The sequence below is a fragment of the Coregonus lavaretus genome (assembly GCF_964263955.1).
Source record: "Coregonus lavaretus genome assembly, chromosome: 14".
In the NCBI taxonomy this organism is placed as follows: Eukaryota; Metazoa; Chordata; class Actinopteri; order Salmoniformes; family Salmonidae; genus Coregonus; species Coregonus lavaretus.
In genome coordinates, this window is record NC_140001.1 from 29,395,276 (window position 1) to 29,413,894 (window position 18,619).

The following is an 18,619-nucleotide window of genomic DNA, read 5'->3' on the forward strand; positions in this document are numbered from 1 at the left end:
TTGAGCCAATCAGTTGTGTTGTGACAAGGTAGGGGGGGTATACAGAAGATAGCCCTATTTGGTAGAAGACCAAGTCCATATTATGGCAAGAACAGCTCAAACAAGCAAAGAGAAACAACAGTTCATCATTACTTTAAGACATGAAGGTCAGTCAATACGGAACATTTCAAGAACTTTGAAAGTTTCTCCAAGTGCAGTCGCAAAAACCATCAAGCGCTATGATGAAACTGGCGGAAAAGTGTCCTTTGGTCTGGAGTTCAAATTGGGAGATTTTTGGTACAAATCGCTGTGTCTTTGTGAGACGCGGTGTGGGTGAACGGATGATCTCCGCATGTGTATTTCCCAACGTAAAGCATGGAGGAGGAGGTGTTATGGTGTGGTGGTGCTTTGCTGGTGACACTGTCTGTGATTTATTTAGAATTCAAGGCACACTTAACCAGCATGGCTACCACAGCATTCTGCAGCGATACGCCATCCCATCTGGTTTGGGCTTAGTGGGACTATCAATTGTTTTTCAACAGGACAATGACCCAACACACCTCCAGGCTGTGTAAGGGCTACTTTACCAAGAAGGAAAGTGATGGAGTGCTGCATCAGATGACCTGGCTTCCACAATCCCCCAACCTCAACCCAATTGAGATGGTTTGGGATGAGTCGGACGGCAGAGTGAAGGAAAAACAGCCAACAAGTGCTCAGCATATGTGGGAACTCCTTCAAGACTGTTGGAAAAGCATTCCAGGTGAAGCTGGTTGAGAGAATGCCAAGAGTGTGCAAAGCTGTCATCTAGGCAAAGGGTGGCTATTTGAAGAATCTCAAATATATTTTGATTTGTTTAACACTTTTTTGTTTACTACATGATTCCATATGTGTTATTTCATAGTTGTGATGTCTTCACTATTATTCTACAATGTAAAACATTTAAAAAATAAGGAAAAACCCTTGAATTAGTAGGTGTGTCCAAACGTGACTATTACAGAGTCAGCAACAGCAGACAAAGAAAAGCAAAACAAATGTTTGGGGAATAAGAGATTTGAAAGTCTAGGTTTGAAATAAAATGTCACCAACTACCACTCCCGAGTGGCGCAGTGGTCTAGGGCACTGCATCTCAGTGCTTGAGGCGTCACTACAGACCCCCTGGTTCGATTCCAGGCTGTATCACAACCGGCCGTGATTGGGAGTCCCATAGGGCGGCGCACAATTGGCCCAGCGACGTCCGGGTTTGGCCGGTGTAGGCCGTCATTGTAAATAAGAATTTGTTCTTAACTGACTTGCCTAGTAAAATAAAAATAAAAATAAATAAATTCCAAAATGGTGACGCTCTAAACATGTTCAAATTCCCATAGGAACACAGCCATTTTTAAAGTGCAGGGCTTGTGCAACGTGCCATGCCTTTATTTTTCGTCTTACATGAATGATATATACACTACCAGTCAAAAGTTTGGACACACCTACTCATTCAAGGGTTTTTCTTTATTTTTACATTGTAGAATAATAGCGAAGACATAAACTATGAAATAACACATATGGAATCATGTAGTAAACATGAGACAAAGGGCTGTGAGACAGAGGTTTAAATCCTAGACACATGGAAAGTGGGATGGACAGTCGTGATCAGATGAATTACAATGAATTGCAAAGTCCCTCTTTGCCATGAAATTGAAGTTAATCCCCAAAAAACATTTCCACTGCATTTCAGCCCTGCCACAAAAGGACCAGCTGACATCATGTCAGTGATTCTCTCGTTAACACAGGTGAGAGTGTTGATGAGGAAAAGGCTGGAGATCACTCTGTCATGCTGATTGAGTTAGAATAACAGACTGGAAGCTTTAAAAGGAGGGTGGTGCTTGAAATCATTGTTCTTCCTCTGTTAACTATGGTTACCTGCAAGGAAACACGTGCCGTCATCACGTTTGCACAAAAAGGGCTTCACAGGCAAGGATATTGCTGCTAGTAAGATTGCACCTAAATCAACCATTTATCGGATCATCAAGAACTTCAAGGAGAGAGGTTCAATTGTTATGAAGAAGGCTTCAGGGCGCCCAAGAAAGTCCAGAAAGCGCCAGGACCGTCTCCTAAAGTTGATTCAGCTGCGGGATCGGGGCACCACCAGTGCAGAGCTTGCTCAGGAATGGCAGCAGGCAGGTGTGAGTGCATCTGCACGCACAGTGAGGCGAAGACTTTTGGAGGATGGCCTGGTGTCAAGAAGGGCAGCGAGGAAGCCACTTCTCTCCAGGAAAAACATCAGGGACAGACCGACATTCTGCAAAAGGTACAGGGATTGGACTGCTGAGGACTGGGGTAAAGTCATTTTCTCTGATGAATCACCTTTCCGATTGTTTGGGGCATCCGGAAAAAAGCTTGTCCGGAGAAGACAAGGTGAGCGCTACCATCAGTCCTGTGTCATGCCAACAGTAAAGCATCCTGAGACCATTCATGTGTGGGGTTGCTTCTCAGCCAAGGGAGTGGCCTCACTCACAATTTTGCCTAAGAACACAGCCATGAATAAAGAATGGTCCCAACACATCCTCCGAGAGCAACTTCTCCCAACCATCCAAGAACAGTGCCTTTTCCAGCATGATGGAGCACCTTGCCATTAGGCAAAAGTGATAACTAAGTGGCTCGGGGAACAAAACATCGACATTTTGGGTCCATGGCCAGGAAACTCCCCAGACCTTAATCCCATTGAGAACTTGTGGTCAATCCTCAAGAGGCAGGTGGACAAACAAAAACCCACAAATTCTAACAAACTCCAAGCATTGATTATGCAAGAATGGGCTGCCATCAGTCAGGATGTGGCCCAGAAGTTAATTGACAGCATGCCAGGGCGGATTGCAGAGGTCTTGAAAAAGCAGGGTCAACACTGCAAATATTGACTCTTTGCATTAACTTAATGTAATTTTCAATAAAAGCCTTTGACACTTATGGAATGCTTGTAATTATACTCTAGTATACCATAGTAACATCTGACAAAAATATCTAAAAACACTGAAGCAGCAAACTTTGTGAAGACCAATACTTGTGTCATTCTCAAAACCTTTGACCACGACTGTATATGGAGAGTGTGGGGCAACAGAAAACGAACAGCAGTGGGGCTAAGGATTTTAGAGATGGGGAAAGGGCCGATAAAGCGGGGGGAAAGTTTACGGGACTCCACCCGGAGGAGCAGATCCCGAGTGGAGAGCTATACCCTCTGCCCGAGACGATAGCAGAGAGCCGTGGTCTGGTGGCAGTCCGCCTGTTGCGATACACGGAGGTGGTCTTAAGAAGAGTGGACAAGGCTCTCTTCTAGGTACGCCAACAGCGGCAGACGAACATCTGGGCCGAGGGTATGCTGACTTCTTCCTCTTGCTCAGGGAAGAGCAGAGACTGGTAACCCAAGGAACACTCGAAGGGCAAGACACCAGTGGCCGAGCAGGGAAGGATGTTGCGGGCGAACTCCACCCACACGAGTTGCTGGCTCCAGAAGGTGGGGTTGGCAGAGACGAGGCAACGAAGAGTCGTCTCCAGGTCCTGATTGGCTCACTCCGACTGGCCGTTAGACTGGGGATGAAACCCGGAGGACAGGCTGGCCGATGACCCAGTGAGGGTGCAGAACGCCTTCCAGAATTGGGACGAGAACTGAGGACCACGATCGGAGACCATGTCGACCGGAAGTCCATGGATCCGGAAGACGTGCTGTACAATGAGCTGGGCCGTCTCCTTGGCTGAGGGTAACTTGGGAAGGGGAATGAAATGGGCGGCTTTGGAAAACCTATTAACTACCGTAAGGATGGTGGTTGGGACCAGGGGTGGTGAGGAACGGAGAGTGGTTGAAGGAAGCCTGCCGCAGCTCGGCGCGGAGTCTTACTCTGTGCACACACAGTACAGGCGGCAAGGAACGTGGAGACGTCAGGAACCATGGTGGGCCACCAAAACTGTTGTCGGAGGAAAGCCAGGGTCTGGCGGGAGCCGGGGTGGCAGGTGAGGTTAGAGGAATGGGCCCATTCCAGGACCGGGGAGCGGGCAGAATCTGGGACAAACAACGAACATGAACTGGTTCAACATGTCACGGAGCACATCATTGACCAGGGCCTGAAACTCTGCGGGAGCGTTGGTCAGTCTGAATGGCATAACCAGGTACTCATAGTGCCCGCTAGCCGTGTTAAAAGCTGTCTTCCACTCGTTTCCTTCCAGTATCCGAACCAGATGGTAGGCATTCCGAAGGTCCAACTTCGAGAAAATGGTCTCCCCCTGGAGAGGCTCGAACGCCGAGGAGAGGAGTGGTAGAGGGTTATGTTTTATTACCGTGATGTCAATAAGGCCCCGGTAGTCGATACACGGGCGCAAACCCTTTGCCGGCCGGGGAGGCAGAAGCACGAATGAACCCTGCAGCCAGAGAGTCCTCAATGTACGCTTCCATGGTCTTGGTCTCCGGATCAGACAGGGAATAAAGCCGCCCCGAGACGGTGTAGTGCCCAGGAGGAAGTCAATGGCGCAGTCGTAGGGTCCATGCGGAGGAAGAGATGTGGCGCGGGCCTCTCGGAGGTCCTGGTACTCCGCAGGAACGGCTGAGAGGTCTGAGGCTTTTCCCAAGCCCGCAGGAGAACGCCCAGGGGCAGGCTGCACCGCCTTGAGGCAATGTGCTTGACAGAACGGGCTCCAACCCAGGATAGAACCCATAGCCCATTCGATCAGGGGGTTGGAGCCATGACAATCCCAAAACCACTCAATGACTCAATGAGCAGAAACTGCATGGACTCACTGTGGTTACCTGACACTCGCAGGTTGATGTGAACCGCACTGTGAGTGACCCTGCCAATAGAGCGTCCATCCAATGCTCTGGCGTCCATGGGAATGGAGAGGGGTTGTATGGAGATGCCCAGCTCCGACACCAGCATAGCGTCCATAAAGCTCCCGTCGGCCCCAGAGTCCATGAGCACCCGGAGAGATTTAGACTGGTCACCCCACAGCAGGATAGCATGGAGAGGAGTTCAAGTAATGGGAGATGGGAGACTCCCTGTATGGCCCACCAGCATACCCATACCTACTGATGAGCCTGGTCTTTTACTGGATATGTAATGTCCTGAAGTACCACAATACAGACAACTTTTGGAGCTCAGTCTGTGTAAACGTTCCTCAGGAGACAAACTAGCCCTGCCCAGTTGCATGGGCTCCGGAGGAGGCGAGTCAACAGTCCTCGATGATTCCCGGGGGAACTCGGTTGACATCGGATTCTCTCGGGAATGCAGGTATCGGGGACTTCCGGGATTCTTCGGAGGCGAGGGGGAACCCGTGGACGATCGCGTGTGAACAGGAACAGACCTCCTCTCCCTGCTGCATTCCCGCAACCGCCAATCGATCCTTATGGTGAGGGCTATGAGGGAGTCGAGGTCCATGGGCAGCTCCCGGGCTGCGAACTCATCTTTAATTCCCTCCGATAATCCGTGAAGGAAGGTGTCAAACAGGGACTCCGGGTTCCAGGTACTCTCGGCGGCCAACGTGTGAATATCTACAGCGTAGTCTTCCACACTACGGGAGTATTAACGCAGCCGAAGAAGCTTCCGAGCCGCCTCTCTCCCGGACACCGGAGAATCGAACACCTTCCTTACCTCTGCCATGAAATCCTCTAGACTAAAGCAAACGGTGGATTGTTACTCCTACACCGCCGTAGCCCAGGCGAGCACCCTTCCGGTCATCAGTGTTATAAGATACACCATCTTCGTACGATCTGAAGGAAACGAAGAGGGCTGTAGCTCTAAGATGAGGGAGCACTGGGAGGGAAACGCCCTGCAGGTTCCAGGATCCCCAGCGTAGCGCTCCGGAGGAGGTAAGCGGGGTTCTCGGGAACCCGGGGTAGGCTGGGGAGAAGCACCGCTGGTAGCGGGGTTACTGGGAGTCTGGAAGGTTAGCGTTGTGGCTTACTGCCTAGTAGAAAGTCTGTGGAATTATTCCAACAATGCATTGAAGGCATGGTCATGGTGTTCCGCCAAGGTATGGAGTCCCTCCACAAGGTTATGCAGTAACTCCTTGTGTCTTCCAATAGTGGCTCCTTGGAGGGAGACAGTGTTGCGGAGCTGGTCCGAGTCTGCTGGGTCAGTCATGGCCAGTTCGTACTATCACGATTCAGGATATGACCCAGATGCAGACACAGGAGGTGGATAGTTAGATTCTAACACCAAGGGGCAGGCAAAGGGCAGGTCGAGGGCAGGCAGAGGTTCATAATCCAAGGCAGAGTCAATAAGGGACAGGACGGCAGGCAGGCTCAGGGTCAGGACAGGCACAAAGGTCGGAACCGGGAAGACAAGAAAAAAAGAACTTGAGAAACGGGAAACACGCTGGTAAGACCTGACAAAACAAGATGAACTGGCAACAGACAAACAGAAAACGCAGGTATAAATACACAGGGGATAATGGGGAAGAATAGGAGACACCTGGTGGGGGGTGGAGACAAGCACAAGACAGGTGAAACAGATCAGGGTGTGACAACCTTGCTTTTCTAAAGTCTACCAACCTTGCCAGCAGGAATGCCAGCTAAAATAGTTAGACAAGCTAGCTCAAGAGGTATGCTTACTGTAGATATGCAGAAAGACTGACATTTTTTTTTACATAGAACTAAGCATAATGATTATGGCTCTAGATTGCAGGAAAAAGCTGTTTCAGACATCCTCAAGTACTTTGTGCCCCCTCAGACTTTTGGGTGCATGACGCCCCTGCTCTCTCTCCCCACAAGTGAAATTTTAGTCAATTCTCACACCTGCACTTATCTGTCCATCAAACATGTAAACAACTAGCTTATATCCTGGATACCCACCTGAGTGACCCATACACCAAAGAGAAGTTCCCATCTCTTTTATGGACCTGCTGTGAGTATGCAGCCTAAACAGAGAAATAAATGCGGTCAGAGACCTACTTGAGCAGCACCGCCCCTCAAGATTCTGAGCCTGCCTGGCAAAGCCAGAGCCCCCTGATGGGAGAGCATTATATACAAGGAAATTCTCAAAGCTGCTAATGAGAACCTTGACGACTTTGCACCTAGCCGGTGGGGATTCCGGTGGGGTACCCCCACCCAGGTAGTGGCAGTGCTGGCAACACTGGCTGCAGTAACCCATGGGGAGGGGGTCAAACTCGGACAATCAGAGAGGGTGTTTATCATTGTGGCCCAGGTGGCACAAAATAATCAAAGGTCTGACTGCACAGAGATGCTTGGGAAAAATGGTTACAACGGGGGACCAGAGTGTTTGTGTCTCAGGTGAAGAGGGTGGATCTGATCTCCATCACCTAGGACTTGACATAGATTAAGTAGATTAATCAAATCTCACATTGTTGTCAATTTCTGCTCAATCTTGCATGCTTTCTCAATCAGCTGTAACTGTATGTGCACTCGTAAATCAGGTCCTTTCTTGAGTTGGGCTCTGGGATATAACAACCGTTGAGTATCTGATTTTATGGTGGATTGTTGAGGAGGGGTGTTGAGTGTGTTGGAGTATGTGAATATGTGCGTGTGTGTTTGTCCGGCATCTGTTGTGGGGGGGGGGTATGGGATGGACCGTGGTAATTATTTGCTAGGATAATAATTGCTTGTCAATAAATTAAATGTAATATAATGGCAATCCGGGTTATATGTTAAAATCCTACGCATGAACTGCCGACATTATTACGCATATTAATTGATAATGATGGAAAATAAGATATGCAAGATATTTGAATTGACAGAATGTTTAAAAAAGGTATAATCTTCGTAAATGATATCATCGGTAGGACTGGTGGAGTTATGTCGCACATGCAGCTAACAAAAACATATGGAAATGTCTGCTCTACCCAAAATTACAACCAAATAATTGCAGCCTTACCGCAAAAGTGGAAGAGGAAAGTTGAAGGGGGAGAAAGTAAGGAACTTGTCTGTCGGCCTTGCATTAAAGAACATAATTGGTTAAGGAAAACTGTGATAAATAAAAAAGTATATCAGTTTCACTTAAGGACCAAAGGATTGACAGCAGTCCCATATAGATTGCAAAATAGTTGGGAAGAGATCTTTGACGTACCGATCCCATGGCATAGTGTTTATGAACTGACACGCAAAACGACACCGGATTCAAAAATTAGAATCTTTCAATTTAAATTATTATATAAAATTCTTGCTACCAATAGAATGTTATTTATATGGGGGATACAATCTTCCCAGCTCTGCAGATTTTGCTGTGAAGAGATAGAATCATTAGATCATTTGTTTTGGTTCTGTCCATTTGTAGCTTGTTTTTGGACACAGGTCCAGGAATGGCTAAAGGATTGCAATATTTACCTGGAACTAACCTTGCATATAGCATTACTGGGTGATCTGAAAAGTCATAGTCAATCAATCAATAATATAATAATACTTTTAGCAAAAATGTTTATTTTTAATTCACAATCTGTAGAAGCAATGAGAATAGAAAGGTTCAGAACTTTTGTAAAACATCACAGTATGGTTGAAAAATATATGGCAAATAGAAATCCTATATGGATGGTGTTAAGAGATAGATGGGAGGTATTGAATAGAGTTGAAGGATGGGACTAATAACAAATAACAACAAATAATAACAAAGATAGCTAATAATGTAAGCATACTGTGTCCATAATAAGTATATAGGTTGTATGTTGGGAGCTTTTGGTGAAAGAGCACTGTTAGAAAGATATGGCATTTAGAAGCAAACCGGATGGACATCATGAAAATAATCGGAGAGGTTGAGAGTAAAAAAAGTTTAGGAGCAAAAAAATAAATAAATATATATATATATATATATATATATATATATGTGTGTGTATATATGTGTATATATATATATATATATATATATATAGATATAGAATTATTGTAAAATTAACTCTGTCCATAAGGTGTAGATAGTAAGTATAGACCGGAAGTAGAGGCCTGGGCATTGTTGTTCACTAATTTACTCCAAGTAGGGAAAGGATGGTGGGGTTGAAAAGTAATAAAGGGGAATATATATATAAAAAATAAAAAAAACATGGGGGATTGGAAGTGATGCAGACAATTACATTGATAGAAGATACAATCTATCTGCAATATTAAGCTGATCCATAAAAATAAAAAATAAAAAAATTAAAAAAAGATATTTGAATAGATATATATTTTTAAATAGTTATATATAGAGGTGACAGCATTGGAAATGCTTTTGCCGGTTAATCTGCTTCTATTTTGTGTGTGGCACTGTGTGCTGTTTTTGATGGATGGGTCCTGGCCTCTTGGGGCCCTAGGGATCCGGAGGGATGTGGGTGGGATGCCGATCACTGAGATGACGGCTCAACTTGGGATGGGGAGGGGCTTTAGCGGGGGAATTAGTGGAGAACAATTGAAGGGATACTTAGTAGCAATGCAAATATCACGGTACAGCTATATGGACACTCAATCATTACAGTATTTTTTATTGGTAAATTTACAAACATATATAATGATAAATAGACTTGAAACTTGTATCTCATTATGGTGTATGGTGAAATAAGTTTAGCCAGTTATAATTGTAATGGCTTAGCTGATAATAACAAAAGAAGAACAATATTTACATGGCTCAAATGTCACGATCGTCATACGGAGTAGACCAATGCGCAGCGTTAGTTGCAAACATACTTTATTTATTTAATGAATGCACGAACAAAACAACAAAATGATGACGTGACGTCCTCGGTATAACACAACCGACACGGCAACAAACCAAACGGAACAAGATCCCACAAACACTAAGGGAAACAGACTGTTTAAATATGGCTCCCAATCAGAGACAACCAGCAACAGCTGACACTCGTTGCCTCTGATTGGGAGCCACTCTGGCCAACATAGAAAATCAACAACTAGAACTCCCACACAGAACATAAACACATAGAATCTACACACCCTGGCTCAACATATAGAGTCCCCAGAGCCAGGGTGTGACAGTACCCCCCCCCCCCCCCCAAGGCGCGGACTGCGACCGCGCCTCAACAAAACCCAAACAGGGGAGGGCTGGGTGGGCATTCCTCCTCGGAGGCGGTTCCGGCTCCGGACTTGACCACCACCCTTCAATAATCCCCCCGTAGCGCCCCTGGTCCAGTCTGGCCCCGCTGGCAGGAGCTGGACTGGACATCGTAGGAGCGGATTGCTTCAGCTCCGGTGTGGAGCAGCTGACCGGTACCTGACCAGGCACCGGTGACCCAGGCACGGGTTGTGCCGGACTGACGACGCACACCCCTGGCTTGGTGCGTGGAGCAGGAACGGGCCGGACCGGACTGACGATGCGCACCCCTGGCTTGGTGCGTGGAGCAGCAACGGGCCGGACCGGGCTGACGATGCGCAACCCTGGCATGGTGCGTGGAGCAGGAACGGGCCGGACCGGGCTGACGATGCGCACCCCTGGCTTGGTGCGTGGAGCAGCAACGGGCCGGACCGGGCTGACGATGCGCACCCCTGGCTTGGTGCGTGGAGCAGCAATGGGCCGGACCGGGCTGACGATGCGCACCCCTGGCTTGGTGCGTGGAGCAGGAACGGGCCGGACCGGGCTGACGATGCGCACCCCTGGCTTGGTGCGTGGAGCAGGAACGGGCTGGACCGGGCTGACGACTCGCACCCCTGGCTTGGTGCGAGTGGCAGGAACAGGCCGGGCCGGGCTGGCGACGCGCACCGTAGCTTTGGTGCGAGTGGCAGGAACAGGCCGGGCCGGGCTGGCGACGCGCACCGTAGCTTTGGTGCGAGTGGCAGGAACAGGCCGGGCCGGGCTGGCAACGCGCACCGTAGGCTTGGTGCGAGTGGCAGGAACAGGCCGGGCCGGGCTGGCGACGCGCACCGTAGACTTGGTGCGAGTGGCAGGAACAGGCCGGGCCGGGCTGGCGACGCGCACCGTAGGCTTGGTGCGAGGGGCAGGAACAGGCCGGGCCGGGCTGGCGACGCGCACCGTAGGCTTGGTGCGAGTGGCAGGAACAGGCCGGGCCGGGCTGGCGACGCGCACCGTAGGCTTGGTGCGTGGAGCAGGAACAGGCCGGGCCGGGCTGGCGACGCGCACCGTAGCCTTGGTGCGAGGGGCAGGAACAGGCCGGGCCGGGCTGGCGACGCACACCGTAGGCTTGGTGCGGGGAGCAGGAACAGGCCGGGCTGGGCTGGCGACGCGCACCGTAGGCTTGGTGCGAGGGGCAGGAACAGGCCGGGCTGGGCTGGCGACGCACACCGTAGGCTTGGTGCGGGGAGCAGGAACAGGCCGGGCTGGGCTGGCGACGCGCACCGTAGGCTTGGTGCGAGGGGCAGGAACAGGCCGGGCCGGGCTGGCGACGCACACCGTAGGCTTGGTGCGAGGGGCAGGAACAGGCCGGGCCGGGCTGGCGACGCGCACCATCCACTTAGTGCGGGGAGCAGGAACGGGCCGGACCGGACTGGTGACGCACACCACTTGCTTGGTGTGAGGAGCGGGACTGGGTTTCGTCACAACTCTCCGCTCCCTCAGCTGCCTACCGAGTTCCTCTCGCCGTGCCTCAATTCTCACCTTCTCCCTTATCGCCTCCAATAGCTCCACCCTCTGCACCACTAACTCCTGCTCCCTCTGCGCCAATAGCCCCCTTAACCTGGTGGCCTCCTCACCTAACCTCCTACTACGCCCTGTAGCTGCCTCCTGCTGCCCCGTCGCCCATGCCGTATGCCCCCCCCTAAAAAATTTTGGGGGTTGCCTCTCGTCCGTCCGACGACGACACTGTTGATGCCGTTGCTCCTCTCTCCGTCGCGCCTCTACCGTCTCACTCCATGGACGGCGGTCCATCCCGGCCTGGATTTCCTCCCAGGTCCAGGACCCCTGCCCGTCCAATATTTGCTCCCACGTCCAGGCTACCTGCTCTTGGACACGCTGCTTGGTCCTGGGTTGGTGGGATCTTCTGTCACGATCGTCATACGGAGTAGACCAATGCGCAGCGTTAGTTGCAAACATACTTTATTTATTTAATGAATGCACGAACAAAACAACAAAACGATGACGTGACGTCCTCGGTATAACACAACTGACACGGCAACAAACCAAACGGAACAAGATCCCACAAACACTAAGGGAAACAGACTGTTTAAATATGGCTCCCAATCAGATACAACCAGCAACAGCTGACACTCGTTGCCTCTGATTGGGAGCCACTCTGGCCAACATAGAAAATCAACAACTAGAACTCCCACACAGAACATAAACACATAGAATCTACACACCCTGGCTCAACATATAGAGTCCCCAGAGCCAGGGTGTGACATCAAAGAGAAGGAATATAATATATATTGTTTACAGGAAACTCATTTAACAATTCTAGATGATGTTGCGTGGAAAAAGGAGTGGGGGGACGAAATATACTTCTCCCATGGGCAAAGAAATTCAAAAGGGGTGATGATATTAATTAATAGTAATTTCGATCCGAATGTGCAAATTGTCCAAATAGATACGCAAGGTAGATGGATTATTTTAAATATGTTATTGGACAATAATCAGATATGGCTCATTAACATTTACGGACCAAATAATGATGATCCACACTTCTTTGACAATATATACAGTGGGGCAAAAAAGTATTTAGTCAGCCACCAATTGTGCAAGTTCTCCCACTTAAAAAGATGAGAGAGGCCTGTAAATTTCATCATAGGTACACGTCAACTATGACAGACAAAATGAGAAAAAAAATCCAGAAAATCACATTGTAGGATTTTTTATGAATTTATTTGCAAATTATGGTGGAAAATAAGTATTTGGTCAATAACAAAAGTTTCTCAATACATTGTTATATACCCTTTGTTGGCAATGACACAGGTCAAATGTTTTCTGTATGTCTTCACAAGGTTTTCATACACTGTTGCTGGTATTTTGGCCCATTCCTCCATGCAGATCTCCTCTAGAGCAGTGATGTTTTGGGGCTGTCGCTGGGCAACACAGACTTTCAACTCCCTCCAAAGATTTTCTATGGGGTTGAGATCTGGAGACTGGCTAGGCCACTCCAGGACCTTGAAATGCTTCTTACGAAGCCACTCCTTCATTGCCCGGGCGGTGTGTTTGGGATCATTGTCATGCTGAAAGACCCAGCCACGTTTCATATTCAATGCCCTTGCTGATGGAAGGAGGTTTTCACTCAAAATCTCACGATACATGGCCCCATTCATTCTTTCCTTTACACGAATCAGTCGTCCTGGTCCCTTTGCAGAAAAACAGCCCCAAAGCATGATGTTTCCACCCCCATGCTTCACAGTAGGTATGGTGTTCTTTGGATGCAACTCAGCATTCTTTGTCCTCCAAACACGACGAGTTGAGTTTTTACCAAAAAGTTCTATTTTGGTTTCATATGACATTCTCCCAATCCTCTTCTGGATCATCCAAATGCACTCTAGCAAACTTCAGACGGGCCTGGACATGTACTGGCTTAAGCAGGGGGACACGTCTGGCACTGCATGATTTGAGTCCCTGGCGGCGTAGTGTGTTACTGATGGTAGGCTTTGTTACTTTGGTCCCAGCTCTCTGCAGGTCATTCACTAGGTCCCCCCGTGTGGTTCTGGGATTTTTGCTCACCGCTCTTGTGATCATTTTGACCCCACGGGGTGAGATCTTGCATGGAGCCCCAGATCGAGGGAGATTATCAGTGGTCTTGTATGTCTTCCATTTCCTAATAATTGCTCCCACAGTTGATTTCTTCAAACCAAGCTGCTTACCTATTGCAGATTCAGTCTTCCCAGCCTGGTGCAGGTCTACAATTTTGTTTCTGGTGTCCTTTGACAGCTCTTTGGTCTTGGCCATAGTGGAGTTTGGAGTGTGACTGTTTGAGGTTGTGGACAGGTGTATTTTATACTGATAACAAGTTCAAACAGGTGCCATTAATACAGGTAACAAGTGGAGGACAGAATAGCCTCTTAAAGAAGAAGTTACAGGTCTGTGAGAGCCAGAAATCTTGCTTGTTTGTAGGTGACCAAATACTTATTTTCCACCATAATTTGCAAATAAATTCATTAAAAATCCTACAATGTGATTTTCTGGAATTTGTTTTCTCAATTTGTCTGTCATAGTTGACGTGTACCTATGATGAAAATTACAGGCCTCTCATTTTTTTAAGTGGGAGAACTTGCACAATTGGTGGCTGACTAAATACTTTTTTCCCCACTGTATAATACATTATCAACCCTGCAAGCAATTCAAGACAATATTATTATGGTGGGGGATTATAATACTGTTTTAAATAGCTCAATGGACCGTAAAGGAAATCACACCACAAACAATCACCCACATGCTCTTAAGGAAATCGTGAATGTCATGGATACATTAGAACTAGTAGATACAGTGGGGAGAACAAGTATTTGATAGACTGCCGATTTTGCAGGTTTTCCTACTTACAAAGCATGTAGAGGTCTGTAATTTTTATCATAGGTACACTTCAACTGTGAGAGATGGAATCTAAAACAAAAATCCAGAAAATCACATTGTATGATTTTTAAGTAATTAATTTGCATTTTATTGCATGACATAAGTATTTGATCACCTACCAACCAGTAAGAATTCCGGCTCTCACAGACCTGTTAGTTTTAAGAAGCCCTCCTGTTCTCCACTCATTACCTCTATTAACTGCACCTGTTTGAACTCGTTACCTGTATAAAATACACCTGTCCACACACTCAATCAAACAGACTCCAACCTCTCCACAATGGCCAAGACCAGAGAGCTGTGTAAGGACATCAGGGATACAATTGTAGACCTGCACAAGGATGGGATGGGCTACAGGACAATAGGCAAGCAGCTTGGTGAGAAGGCAACAACTGTTGGCGCAATTATTAGAAAATGGAAGAAGTTCAAGATGACGGTCAATCACCCTCGGTCTGGGGCTCCATGCAAGATCTCACCTCGTGGGGCATCAATGATCATGAGGAAGGTGAGGGATCAGCCCAGAACTACACGGCAGGACCTGGTCAATGACTTGAAGAGAGCTGGGACCACAGTCTCAAAGAAAACCATTAGTAACCCACTACCGTCATGGATTAAAATCCTGCAGCGCACGCAAGGTCCCCCTGCTCAAGCCAGCGCATGTCCAGGCCCGTCTGAAGTTTGCCAATGACCATCTGGATGATCCAGAGGAGGAATGGGAGAAGGTCATGTGGTCTGATGAGACAAAAATAGAGCTTTTTGGTCTAAACTCCACTCGCTGTGTTTGGAGGAAGAAGAAGGATGAGTACAACCCCAAGAACACCATCCCAACCGTGAAGCATGGAGGTGGAAACATCATTCTTTGGGAATGCTTTTCTGCAAAGAGGACAGGGCGACTGCACCGTATTGAGGGGAGGATGGATGGGGCCATGTATCGCGAGATCTTGGCCTTTAACCTCCTTCCCTCAGTAAGAGCATTGAAGATGGGTCGTGGCTGGATCTTCAAGCATGACAACGACTCGAAACACACAGCCAGGGCAACTAAGGAGTGGCTCCGTAAGAAGCATCTCAAGGTCCTGGAGTGGCCTAGCCAGTCTCCAGGCCTGAACCCAATAGAAAATCTTTGGAGGGAGCTGAAAGTCCATATTGCCCAGCGACAGCCCCGAAACCTGAAGGATCTGGAGAAGGTCTGTACGGAGGAGTGGGCCAAAATCCCTGCTGCAGTGTGTGCAAACCTGGTCAAGACCTACAGGAAACGTATGATCTCTGTAATTGCAAACAAAGGTTTCTGTACCAAATATTAAGTTCTGCTTTTCTGATGTATCAAATACTTATGTCATGCAATAAAATGCAAATTAATTACTTAAAAATCATACAATGTGATTCTCTGGATTTTTGTTTTAGATTCTGTCTCTCACAGTTGAAGTGTACCTATGATAAAAATGACAGACCTCTACATGCTTTGTAAGTAGGAAAACCTGCAAAATCGGCAGTGTATCAAATACTTGTTCTCCCCACTGTATACAGTGAGGGAAAAAAGTATTTGATCCCCTGCTGATTTTGTACGTTTGCCCACTGACAAAGACATGATCAGTCTATAAATGTAATGGTAGGTTTATTTAAACAGTGAGAGACAGAATAACAACAAAAAAATCCAGAAGAACGCATGTCAAAAATGTTATAAATTGATTTGCATTTTAATGAGGGAAATAAGTATTTGACCCCTCTGCAAAACATGACTTAGTACTTGGTGGCAAAACCCTTGTTGGCAATCACAGAGGTCATACGTTTCTTGTAGTTGGCCACCAGGTTTGCACTCATCTCAGGAGGGACTTTGTCCCACTCCTCTTTGCAGATCTTCTCCAAGTCATTAAGGTTTCGAGGCTGACGTTTGGCAACTCGAACCTTCAGCTCCCTCCACAGATTTTCTATGGGATTAAGGTCTGGAGACTGGCTAGGCCACTCCAGGACCTTAATGTGCTTCTTCTTGAGCCACTCCTTTGTTGCCTTGGCCGTGTGTTTTGGGTCATTGTCATGCTGGAATACCCATCCACAACCCATTTTCAATGCCCTGGCTGAGGGAAGGAGGTTCTCACCCAAGATTTGACGGTACATGGCCCCGTCCATCGTCCCTTTGATGCGGTGAAGTTGTCCTGTCCCCTTAGCAGAAAAACACCCCCAAAGCATAATGTTTCCACCTCCATGTTTGACGGTGGGGATGGTGTTCTTGGGGTCATAGGCAGCATTCCTCCTCCTCCAAACACGGCGAGTTGAGTTGATGCCAAAGAGCTCGATTTTGGTCTCATCTGACCACAACACTTTCACCCAGTTCTCATCTGAATCATTCAGATGTTCATTGGCAAACTTCAGACGGGCATGTATATGTGCTTTCTTGAGCAGGGGGACCTTGCGGGCGCTGCAGTATTTCAGTCCTTCACGGTGTAGTGTGTTACCAATTGTTTTCTTGGTGACTATGGTCCCAGCTGCCTTGAGATCATTGACAAGATCCTCCCGTGTAGTTCTGGGCTGATTCCTCACCGTTCTCATGATCATTGCAACTCCACGAGGTGAGATCTTGCATGGAGCCCCAGGCCAAGGGAGATTGACAGTTATTTTGTGTTTCTTCCATTTGCGAATAATCGCACCAACTGTTGTCACCTTCTCACCAAGCTGCTTGGCGATGGTCTTGTAGCCCATTCCAGCCTTGTGTAGGTCTACAATCTTGTCCCTGACATCCTTGGAGAGCTCTTTGGTCTTGGCCATGGTGGAGAGTTTGGAATCTGATTGATTGATTGCTTCTGTGGACAGGTGTCTTTTTTACAGGTAACAAACTGAGATTAGGAGCACTCCCTTTAAGAGTGTGCTCCTAATCTCAGCTCGTTACCTGTATAAAAGACACCTGGGAGCCAGAAGTCTTTTTGATTGAGAGGGGGTCAAATACTTATTTCCCTCATTAAAATGCAAATCAATTTATATTTTTTTTTACATGTGTTTTTTCTGGATATTTTTGTTGTTATTCTGTCACTCACTGTTCAAATAAACCTACCATTAAAATTATAGACTGATAATTTCTTTGTCAGTGGGCAAACGTACAAAATCAGCAGGGGATCAAATACTTTTTCCCCTCACTGTATCTGCAATATTAAGCTGATCTACCCCCCCCCCCCCAAACAAATAAAAAAATAAAAATAAACTAGTTTACCGTTCCATAGCAAGCTGCTCTATCCACACTAATTGGTGGAGTAAATTAATGTGTTGGTTTCACAGGGGGAAAATGTACGAAAAGGAACTATATGAACCATTACTTTTTGGGGGGTTAGAATTGGTTCAGAACTTTATGCTAGTCTGAACACTAGAATGGAACGAAATAAATAGGGGTTCTGCTCGGAACGGAACGATTGGAAAATAATTTTGGTTCCAACCCCTGGTGGTTGGTTATTCAACCTTAAAATGAGTAACACATCCATGGCCACATTTTGAGGTTCTTATGTAATCATCTAAAGTGTCAGTGGCGATTTTAGCATGTAAATCTTGGTGGGGCAAACTCCCAAAAATGTTTTTAGATGCATGCCAGCAAAGCCATTACACAACACTAAACAATACATTCATTACAATACATTACTGCACCAATTTGTAAGTCGCTCTGGATAAGAGCGTCTGCTAAATGACGTAAATGTAAATGTTAAAAATTATTTGCCTTATAACGGTGACAAACGGTGCCCACAAACTGTTAGGGCCTACATAAAGCTGTCCCAACAGCAGAGTTCCAACAGCAGTCCTAACACCTTACCACTGCTACACCTGGCTATCAGCGGAGCCTTGTCTGGCAGCGAAACAGTTCATTTAGCCTCTTTTACTGCCTTTAAAAACAACATAGCTGATATGGCTGACTTGCTTAAACAAATGTGGTTTCTACTGACAATTGAGATGGACAAACTATGGCATAAGGGGACGGCGAGTGGATAAGAGGCAATCCGTAATTTTGATAAAGACATTAATGAGCGGGCTAGGATGGACGTAGTCAATATAATTATTTGTTCAGCACTTTTTAAATGTACAGCGACAGAATTAGAACATGGGCCGTTCTTACAGTATTCTCCCTGTACACCAAGTCACAACCGTAGGATAAATAAAGGGAGCATATAAGCAGACAATGAAAGCTCTTACAATATTCGATGATGACATTTCTCTAAAACAGGCTATAGGCTACATGTGCACCACCAAGTCAGAACAGTAGGCTAAATTATGAGGGGAAA